Source organism: Halichoerus grypus, chromosome 5, assembly GCF_964656455.1.
Source record: "Halichoerus grypus chromosome 5, mHalGry1.hap1.1, whole genome shotgun sequence".
In the NCBI taxonomy this organism is placed as follows: domain Eukaryota; kingdom Metazoa; phylum Chordata; class Mammalia; order Carnivora; family Phocidae; genus Halichoerus; species Halichoerus grypus.
Genome location: NC_135716.1, coordinates 21,654,982 through 21,666,703, shown reverse-complemented (window position 1 = coordinate 21,666,703; position 11,722 = coordinate 21,654,982).

The following is an 11,722-nucleotide window of genomic DNA, read 5'->3' as shown; positions in this document are numbered from 1 at the left end:
GAAAGGCAATTCAGTTGAGATGTGTGGCCTTGGGCAAGTTAATCTCCATTTTCTTGTCTGTAAAACGATACGTGGCATTTTGATCTGTGTTAGAATTTCAGTTGCAAATGTTAGAAACCCAATTCAAAATGGCTTAAGCCAAAGGGGATTTATTAGTTCCTGTAGTAAAAGAAAGGATGCTAGGGAAGAGAGCTCGCAGGATCAAAGAAACTCTGCAGGAACTCAGGCTTCAGGAATTAGAACCCAGGATTCTCAGTGCCTCCTCTAATTTCTGCTGGCTCTCTGCTCCATTCTCTCCACTGCAAATAGGCTTTCTCCAAATAGTGGGAAAGATGGCTTTCCACCTTTACATCTTTTCTGTACCCCAACCCCCAAGGCTGGGCCACTTCTCCCACTCTAAATGGAGAACTCTAATGGACCCTGATTAGCACAGCTTGGAGCCTTATAACCAATCTTTGGACCAACTGTTGCATATGGAGTACTATGATTAGACTGAGGCAGGTTATGAGCCCATCTCTGCGGCCAGGAATTGGGTGTGAGAGTCATGGAAAAGTTATCGAGCAGGTAACAAATATTAGGGGGAAAAGGCACCAATCAGGTAAAACTGCAGGAAAAACAAACAATGGCAAAGAGTCCACTGATGCTCCCTCTTCCTTAGTTATACTACTATCTTAAATAATGAGTTATTAAACTCTCAAAAAAAACCCACAAAGAGTCTACAGAAAATCAAATGCATTATTCACTACCATGAGAAAACTGTTAAAATGTTTTCTGGAATTTGTGGACTTCTGTGTTGACACCTTTCTTTGCAGCTGTTTTAATTAATGACAGTGTGATCTTGTCGGGTCTTGGTTAGCCTAGCTTGGGTAAAAGCACAGGTAGCAAAGAGCTAAGAAAATAAGATAAAATGAAAACTCCAGCATCCTGGTAATAAAATTATCTTTAAAATGATTTGGAAACCTAAGGCCCTGATCATTCAAACAGTAGATCCCTTGGCACCATTACGAGCCAAAATGTGTTAACTTGACATTTTGATGTAGTTCCAGTTTGAGTAATTCATTTTATTTCCTTAAATTCCCAAGGAAGTTTAAGCTAGATAGAGGAGTCTTTCAGCCTTAAACTAAAATGTGTGCTTGTCCCACAGCTCAGAGAGTTTGTTATCCTGAGTGTTCTTAAATTTGTCCAACGTAACTGAATGCCTTAAAATTTTTTCTATTTCTAGAAGACATTTGTGGACCAAAGGCTGATTTTTTTTTTTAAGCATAAATTGAAAGGTATTCCAGATGCTTATATATTTTTTTGACACGGTAGCAGTCTTGAATTCTTTCACATCTTTTTAACTTAAAGAATTAGATTTATTTAAGACTTAAGTTTATATTTTCACATAGGCTTAAATTATGCACTAATGCATTTACATCAGTAAGTGTATGCATTGATGATTCACACTTCATCAGTGCATCAAGGCATTCATCAATGCATCAATTTTTTTTCAAAAATTCTTACTGTTGTTAATTTGTATCTGCATTCCAAAACTAAACTATTTAGACATTTACAAAGAAAACGTGAACTTGTATTTTCTCTGTACTTTAAGGTCTTATTCTTCTATGACACAGGAACATAAGACCACCGAGGGGCACGCTCCATGTTGGAACACCTGTTTGAACTTACTCAGATGTCTGTTTGTGGCAGCATCGCTTCTAGTTTAGTGCGGACAAGAATCACAGGGGTGCACTTTTTTAAAATGCAGATTTTTTGAATTACCACAAATGTACTGAATCGGAATGCCTAAGGTAAGGCCTAAAAATCTGCATATTAAACAAGCTTTCCAGCTGATCTACCACTGACACTGGAAAACTATTTTTCTATGCAGTTTAGTGATAGTCATTATGAGTATTTTTATATGAAAAACTGTTCAAAAATAGCTATATTAAGGTAAAACAAAATGTATTATGCCGCATTAAGACTTCTAGCCTTTTGAGTATTTAAAAATAGTACTCTATTGTCAACCTTGGCTGCACATTAGAATCAACTGGAGAACTGTTAAAATCCCCTGTGCCAAGGCCACACCCCAAAATTAAATCAGAATTCTGGGGTGAGATCCAGGCACCAATGTGTTTTAAAGCTTCCCAGGTGACCCCCATGTGTAGCCAAGGTAAGAACCGATAAGAACCAATATGTTGATTCATATGTGCTGTATGTGGAAAGGATCTTGAGCAACTGATTTTCTAGTAATAAACATTTGGAGCAAAGAACTTCAAGAGGTCAAAATCCTAAAACTCACCTATACTCAAAGGTATTTTTGCAAGGATACCTACTTCTGCACTCCTGGATGTCAGAAGCAAAGAACCCTCACTCTCATCATCCACAAGCATACTGCCACTCAGAGAAAAACTAGAGGACGCCATCCAGTCAACAACTCTTATAGGCAAAGTGAAAGATGGGAACTGATGCATGGTCTTCCATCCTCATAGGTCATAATACTTCCAAGACATTAACGAGGTCGAGCGAAGACAAAAGGAAGGCAATATTTCTCTTTGTTCCCTATTCCATGCTGAAAATGGCCATATCTTCTTTTAGACTGATAAAAACAACCAACCTGGATTTGTAATTTACTCATCTAACAGTCATTTATTGATCACCTCCAGACTCCAGGCACCAGGGTAGGAACTGGGTATACCAAGATGGAAAGGACACTTCACTCAAAGTTATGGAATATAAGCTAGAAGTCAGGGGACTTCCACACATTCACAAGATGGATGCTCACCAACCAACCCAAAGAACCAATGAACTCTGTGAAACTCTTATTCTAACACTGAGACTTGCATTTTCATAATGCCTGTAGAGCAAATTACAGAGCTCAAATTAGAGCTCTCCTGGGCGCCTGGGTGGCTCAGTTGGTTAAGCAACTGCCTTCGGCTCAGGTCATGATCCTGGAGTCCCTGGATCGAGTCCTGCATCGGGCTCCCTGCTCGGCAGGGAGTCTGCTTCTCCCTCTGACCCTCCCCCCTCTCCTGTGCTCTCTCTCATTCTCTCTCTCTCAAATAAATAAATAAAATCTTTAAAAAAAAAAAAAAATTAGAGCTCTCCTTCCCATGGGATACCGCACAAAAATTGTATCTATGGGGTTAAAAAGTTCTATTGTTGTGTATGCCCAGAACTGTTTAACAGTCTAACTTAGGGTAAAAGATACAAGAAGGCAACACTATAAAAATGTTCAACTCCGGAAGATGAGAATGTAGCACAGATTTAATTGCAATAAGGTGAGGGAAATAGTTTTCAAAACAGCTTTCAGAGGGGGAAGAAAAGTCATTTGTGAAAGCTCAGTACTTAAAATCTACAGATGGCATAGCTAACAAATAAATCAATTAAAGAATGCAAAGTGTGAACAGAAACATAAATGTGAATTAAAACCATACAAACTTGAAGTTATGTATGAAGTAAGTATTTTAACCACTGGCACTAAAATTTTAAATGGAATTCTCTGATGAAACAGGAAACTGGTATAATTGCCTGAGTAAAGGGTGATTTGAGAATTACAGCTGGTGGGGAAAAAAAATAAACGTGTTTCTGGGTTTTGAATAGACAGTAAAAGCATGACAGATGAACAGAAAGGGCTTGCCAAGGAACCAACAATAGTCCAGGTGAGAAATAACTAAGGCATAAAACAGTCGTAGCAGTAGACCTTGAATTAAGTAGTAGCAAGTTTCTTTTCTATGATGCTCAACTTGATGGATTCCTACATGTTTGTTCTTGCCAATCCATGCAAGGTTGTAGCAATATAGTCCGCTGGCCTGGAAAGGTCAGAAAGGGCACTTCCTGGAGCTACCAGCCTCTTTTCTGAGCATCTGATTTTTTTGGGGGGGGAGTGGGCTGGGGGAGGACCTCTACAGAATTTTTGTACAAGTATTGGGTTATTTATTTACTTGTTTACAACACTCCCTGTAGGGGGGTATTTGCAGGGGAGGGGAAAAAGCGTGAAGAGGGAAGGGTCTTCTGCTCTCAGATGGTGGAGAATGGGATCACCTCGGCTCTTAGAGAATTCTCACCCTCTCCCATGACTGAGTCCTGAAGAGTGGGGGAAAGTGTGGGGCCTGGAGACAAACTGCCTGCATCCCACCTCTGCTGTTTACTAGCTGCTCCCTGGGGCAAACTGTTCAACTCACTCAGGACTTGGCTTTCTCCTCTGTAAAAGGGACAAAAAGTATATTCTCATATGGATTTTTTTTAAAAGATTTATTTATTTGAGAGAGAAAGAGAGAAAGAGCAGGGGGAGAGGCAGAGGGAGAGGGAGAGAGAGCCTTAAGCAGACTCTGAGCTGAGCATGGAGCCTGGCGCAGGGCTCAATCGATCCCACGACCCTGAGATCACGACCTGAGCCAAAACCAAGAGTCTGATGCTTAACCAACGGCACCACCCAGGCGCCCCATACAGATTTTATTTTTAAACAGCTCTGAAAACGGGAAAGTTTATGTTTACAGGAGCTAAATACCATCTACAATGACCTCACCTAACAAACAACTCAATAATTTTCAAGGATGAGATGAGAGGGGGGCTTATCACTGTTCAGCCCTGTGCCCCCACAGAGAAGAGAAGGGGATCAGCAGATGTCACATATCAGTTATTTCTACTTGGACTTCAGTCCAAAGTAAAGATTTCTAAAAATAAATTCATCATTTCTTTCCCCATCTTCACAAGCCATCCTCCCTCTAACTGCCTTCAGCAAAGCAGCACAAAACACTCCTCACATTCACAGTGGGATTTAAAAACTCAATTAGACGCATCCCCATTGCCATTGTCTGTCCGCAAGGCCCTAACTCCTCACCCTACCCTGAGCTTTCCTGATCACATCTGGGTCATTCTATCACTCTTGTCCTGTCAGTCTCCAATTTCTGGCTTTTATCTTTCATTCCAAATGTGTTTTCTAAATGCCAACCGCCTCCAGAGGCACCCAGGTAACCACAATGGCTACCATTCAGGATGCTCTGCACTCAGCCCTGCTAATCTCACATGTTGGCATATCCAACACTGGCTTAGCCTCTTCGGCAATCTGACTGCCCTGTCCTCTCTTCCCTCTGTCTGGTGAAATCATTAAACATCCTTTGAGATTCATCTGCAAACCCCATCTTTCCATACTGATTTCTGACATCTCTGAGCTATGGGGGCTCATGGCCCGGCCGTACCCTGCCTTCTGCTCGTATGTTCCATTTTCCTATGTGTGCCCGGTCTGCTTGGGGTCAGGATTAATTCTCCCTCTTCCCCCACCCAGCACAATGCTATGACCGTCACAGATAATCAGTTCACAGAGGCTGAGTTTGCTGGAGTCAAAATCCATTGCAGTTCACAAGTTCCCACTGATGAGGAAATGATATTTTTACATTGCCTTACACAGTTCTTTATTTTTTTTTTCATTACACTTGATGCAAGAAATAATTCTTTTGAGGTCAAAATAATTTATACATTAATCTATATATATTAAGATAGGAAATCATTAAAACAATCATAGAAAATAGATACTATTATTCTCTTTTTATAGATCAGGAAGCTTAATACCTGCTTGAAAAGGGATGAAGACTGAATGCAAAAAATGCATTTTTCCTCCGGGAAGATATCCCAGATAATCAACAAAGGTAAGAGACTTTGTGTGTCACACCCTGTACCACATGGAACAACCCATGTTGCCCCAATAACTTCATGAAATAGGAACTATTATTGCTCCCTCTGTAGAGACGGGGAGACATTAACCCAGACAGGTTAGCTCACTTGCCCTGGGGCCACTCAGCCAGAAGGGAGCTGCACTGGGTTCAAATCCCACTCAGTCTGGCTTCAGGTCCTCATTCCTGACCAGTAGGCTGACTTAGAGGAGGCCAAGCCAGGCATGCGACACAGCTGTGCTACATGAGAATCGCATTGCCCCTGGGAGACTAGACTGTTCAGACCTCAAACTCCTCCTGGGAATCAGCTGAACCCTTACCCAAGGGGAAAAAAAAATTAAGTGTGATAATATCTGCACATCCCCGAGCCTGGGTCTGGTTCATCCCAGCGCTTGGTAAGTAAGTACTCCACCACTATTCTCCCTTCCAGTGTGGCGGGTCGACCAGCACCACTTAAGAACTTCGGCTCCCTACAACATAAAAACAGCATCTCACTTGCCTTCTTAGGGTCTCTTCACACAGAGGGATTTAAAATCCTTTTTCTTATTTTCTCCTCCTGCAGTGTTTTAAAGGCCTCTTTGAACAAGGCAGGTCATGGAAAAGGAAAAAGAACATAATCTCTGAAAAAAAAGAAGAGAGAACATCATCTTCCCTTATATTTTCTGCCCCCAGAATTCCTTTGTACTTTCTTTCATCTATTCTCCTTGTCTCTGGTTACATACTTGTTCAGAAGCCACCAGGCAAACTCAAGGCATTTCACCATAAGGGGATCCAAATGCATCTAGCAAATCAAAGCAATACTTCAGCTGAGCAGAGCGCTTCACTATGTGAGGCCTGTTAGGTAAAAATCCGCCAAGCCCTGTGTTCCCAGAACTTGCAGCGGATCTGAGACGCTCTCACAAGCCAGGTTTGGTTACAGGGCACAAAAGCTGGCTGAGACGGGGCTTGACTCTGCGCTGGGGGTGGGCTGCCTTCCTCAGCCGGGGCTGTGCTTTCTGTGGAAGCTGCTGAACAGCAGCTCCTTGGAGGCGATGGAGAGCTGACCAGCGACGGGCTTGTAAGCCACACTCTTTCAAGTGAACGCAGCAGGTGAACCTTGGCAGGAAGGGGACAGTTCCTGGCATGAGAACGGTGCCAGCACATAGTAGGCGCCCAAGAATATTTGTTGAATTAATGGGAATTCAGAAGGAGATTATAAAGAATTTATGAAAACAGTACATAACAGGTGTGGATTTCTATGCCTTGTGGTTTTTATCCACAGCTTCACCTTGTCCTTACAAGACACGATGACGAGGAGGTAGGTTTCACTAAAACCCTCATTTTACAAGTCACAAAGTGGACGTGAAGAACTTGACCTGGGGACACGGAGCTGGTAATTGACAGAAGATTCACACTCAGGTCATCACAGTGGAAGATGAATGCTCTGAAGAACCACATGCTACTCTTGACGGAGTTCTTTTGCTTGACCAGGTATGTTCCAGAATGTTTTAGAAAGCATGTATTGAGTCTCTGACTCCAGGAGTTGACACCACTTGTGAAAGCTTACCTTTTAAGCAATATTTGGGTTCTGGATTTAGGGAGATGTCACAATCGTATGACTTCTATCTGCATGGCAAATGTGGGTATGTGTGATGGGGCCCCCTTGCCCAACTCAGCACCAGCCTCTGCCAGACCACCTACCACAGCCACTTTTACCCAAGAGATGGATCTCTGAGTCTTGGAGTAGAGCCTACCGCAGATAAGAGGAAAAAGCAGATAAGAGGGAAATACAAGAAGTTGTCGTGTCGACCCCTCTTGAAAATTTCCCAGTGAGGACGGGCCATTTTGTAGACTTCCTTGAGAAGGAAGACACAGGAGTACCTTACTCAGACACATTAGGAGCAAAACTTCGGCTGCTCTCTTCCCTTTGGAATTAGAAGAGACCAACACTTTCTGAATTCCATTTGAGGACAGAGAGAAGGCTGCGAGAGCCATTGTTGGCCTGACAATGGGAGATGATTTTCATAGACAAGTTGATTGCTTTCTAAGAAGCAGAAAAATAAAGCCAATTTCAGCAACCACCCAAGAGTTGTGAGAGCAGCCACTTCTGAAGGGACAAAGAGAGGGGAAACAAAGGAGAAGCAGCTTTACCAGCAAGTGCACTTCCCCCATCTGGGAGGAAAATGGGTTTCACAATATTTTCATATTAGATCAATGAGCATATTCTGTGCAAGGTTCTAGTAAAGCCTGTGGCCTGCTGAAGCTTATAAAATCTTGAAAATGTTACCAGGAAAATCTGATATGAGGAGGCTTAAACCAGCCTGGACAGATGTAGAGGGAATTCTTAAATGGAGAGCTATTGTAAGTCAACAGACTGTTTTCTGAGCCTTTCAACTCTGTTGTGATAAACCTTCTTCCCCAGAGAAAAAGGAAGATAGTCTGCTCCCTAACAAAGCACTGAAAAAGACATTAGAAGAAAAAATATATATAAATGTAGGTTATTTATAAAAATGAATAAATGCATATTTATACACAAGATATTTATAAATCAAGTAATAACATAAAACAATATGAAGCAAAAAGTCATCGTACTATTCATTCTATACATTAGAAGCTTCACCAAGTAGCTGTGGCAATATTCATATTCAGCCAAAAACAGGGCTTCCCACTCCCAATTTTTCTCCACACTTAACTAAAACGTACTGAGTACCTACTTGGAGGCAGCATTATGTCAGGTGACCTCTGCAGACCCAATTCTTTAATTATCCCCAACTCTCAGGGCGCCTGGGTGGCTCAGTCGTTAAGCGTCTGCCTTTGGCTCAGGTCAGGATCCCAGGGTCCTGGGATCGAGCCTGGCATTAGGCTCCCTGCTCAGTGGGAAGCCTGCTTCTCCCTCTGCCATCCCCCTGCTTGTGTTCCCTCTCTCACTGTGTCTCTGTCAAATAAATAAATAAAATCTTTAAAATAATAATAATAATAATTATCCCCAACTCTCCTAGGTGGTGTTAGCCTCACTTTTTAGATAAGAAAGTTTAGGTTCAGAGAGATGATAAAACTTGTCTATCACTCAGGATGCTTTGAACAGCAAATAACAGAATACCGAACAATGACTTCAGCAAAAACACTCCGAGTTATCACCCAGAGCAAGGAGTCCAAAAGTCTGGGCCCCAGGGTTAGGTGAGGAGCTTAATGATGACATCAAGGACCCTATTATCTAACAAATAATCCAATTAAAAATGGGCAGAGGACCTGAACAGACATTTCTCCAAAGAAGACATACAGATGGCCAACAGACACATGAAAAGATGCTCAACATCACTCATCATCAGGGAAATGCAAATCAAAACCACAATGAGATATCACCTCACACCTGTCAGAATGGCTAAAATCAACAACTCAGGTAACGACAGGTGTTGGCAAGTATGTGGAGAAAGGGGAACCCTCTTGTACACTTGGTGGGAACGCAAACTGGTGCAGCCACTCTGGAAAACAGTATGGAGGTTCCTCAAAAAATTGAAAATAGAACTGCCCTACAATCCAGTAATCATGGTATTGGGTATTTACCCTAAGAATACAAAAATACTAATTTGAAGGGATACATGCACCCTGATGTTTATAGCAGCATTATTTACGATAGCCAAATTACAGAAGCAGCCCAAATGTCCAGCAACTGATGAATGGATAAAGAAGGTGTGGTGTATATATACGATGGAATATTACTCAGCCATAAAAAGAGAATGAAATCTTGCCATTTGCAACAACATGGACTGATCTAAGAGTATTATGCTAAGTGAAATAAGTCAGTCAGAGAAAGACAAATACCATATGGTTTCACTCATATGTGGAACTTAAGAAACAAAACAAATGAACAAAGTAAAAAAAAAAGAGACAAACCAAAAAACAGACTCTTAACTATGGAGAACAGACTAATGGTTACCAGAGGGGAGGTGGGGGGGAATAGGTAAAATAGGTGAAGGGGATTAAGAGCGCACTTATTGTGACAAGCACTGTGTAATATATGGAATTGTTGAATCACTATATTGTTCACCTGCAACTAATATAACACTGTATGTTAACTATACTGGAATTAAAATAAAATAAATAAAATAAAATATAAAATAAATAAAATAAAGTAAAACAAAACAAAACAAAACAAAGAGGGCCCTGGCTCTATCCATTCTTCCGCCCCTCCATCCCTGCTGTGTTGCCTTCCAGTCTTCAGGCTTCCTGTCTCATGACTGCATGATGGTGCTGCCGTTCCAGCCATCACATGTTCACCCTGCCAACACCACATGCGAAACAGAGAGGGGCTGGGACAGGTCTTGTTGCAGCATCTCCTTCATCAGGAAAGAAGATTTTACTCAGAACTCTCTAACACGCTTCTCTTGAAATCTCATTTGGCAGAAATGGGTCATGTGCCACCTGTAGCCATAAGGGACACTGGGAAAGGGGATATATGGCATTTGAGACACTATCACTGGAAGCTGGGTTTGCCAGGAAGGAGGAGGAGAACAGCAGTCTGGCCAACGCCAACAGCGTCAGGCACATTTTCAAAGATTTGAGGTTGACAGAGCTGCCTCCCATGTCAAAACGCATGTACCTTTTACCCCACACATGCTGAGAGTGAGGGAAGCCCTTCCTCGGGTAGTTGCAGCCTACAGGTTCAATACCACTGCTGTGTTCTTTAAGGAGCAGTAAAGGGCTACCAGGAAGACTGTTGGCAGCCCTGAAATAAAGACTCTTTCTTTAAAGCCTGGGAAATCTTACTCCCTTTCCTGAGGGTCTCTTGAGTTTGAGGTCTCTAGGGAGCCAAGCGGACCTCCCCTTGGGCCACACAAAGTCATCCAGGCTTTGTCCGACCTGCCCTGGGGTCTGAGAAGGGCACCTCAGACCTGGCTTGACTCAGACTTCTCACTGGGTCAAGGGACTTGCCAGGCTTTTAAATGTCCTTCAGTGTTGTGCCCACTGCAATGAAAAATGTTTCTCCAACTCCATTCTGCTATTGGGTTTATTGGTTTCTCCCTGAGTGGTCCAGATGTGTTCTCATACCACACACATACACATTTCTTGTACATCATTAGTGGATTCTATCAGTCGCATATTGAAAATTATATGCAATAATTATGTTTTTTAAAGATTTTTTATTTATTTATTTGAGAGAGAGAGAGAATGAGAGAAAGAGTACGAGAGGGGTAGGGTCAGAGGGAGAAGCAGACTCCCTGCTGAACAGGGAGCCCGATGTGGGACTCGATCCTGGGACTCCAGGATCATGACCTGAGCCGAAGGCAGTCACTTAACCAATGGAGCCACCCAGGCGCCCTATATGCAATAATTATAAAATAGTATTGGAATTTTTTGCAGCACACTGACTAGTATGAACATGCAACTATATGAATAATGTGGATTTAACATTTTTATTTTCTTTTCATTTGCACAGTTATCAGGCCCCAGGAAACAAAGCATTGTGTATAGACTTTTTGTGTATATAAACACACGTGTACGCACATAACCTACACCTGGGTCCTCAAGGATGAAATAAAAGCAAAAAGAATGGGCATAATTCTTATTCCCAAAAGTTTAAAGGTAAGAAGAAGCAAAAAGGTCAAACATCCACAGAAAATGCAGAAACAAACTTGGGTTTAAGTTCTGGCTCTACCACCCACTCATACCTTGGCACTAGCCATGTTCTACCATCTCACTGTGCCCATTTCTCACTTGAGAATGGGGATGATAATACCCACTCTGCCTGACCAGTGGGGGACTTGGAGGAAAAGAAGATAAAACATCTAGCACAATGTTTAACACCCATAAACACTCAAAAACACTCTATTGTTCAGACAGCGGGAGGAGATATTTATTATTTCAGTAACAAGGCTGGTTTTCCTGGCCCCAAAAGTCAGTCCTAACCCTTCAAGGATGTTTTAGGAACCCTAAAGTGGTATATCTAAAAGAGGGATATGAGGCAGAACCCCCTACTTTCAGTGGATGTCCTGGTCCTCCAAGGTCCTTTATGGCCTCTCTGGGCAATCAAGGTTATCATGTCGGTAATCATCTCTAATAAAGCAGATTTCAGTCAGCCTTTGTTAATGATC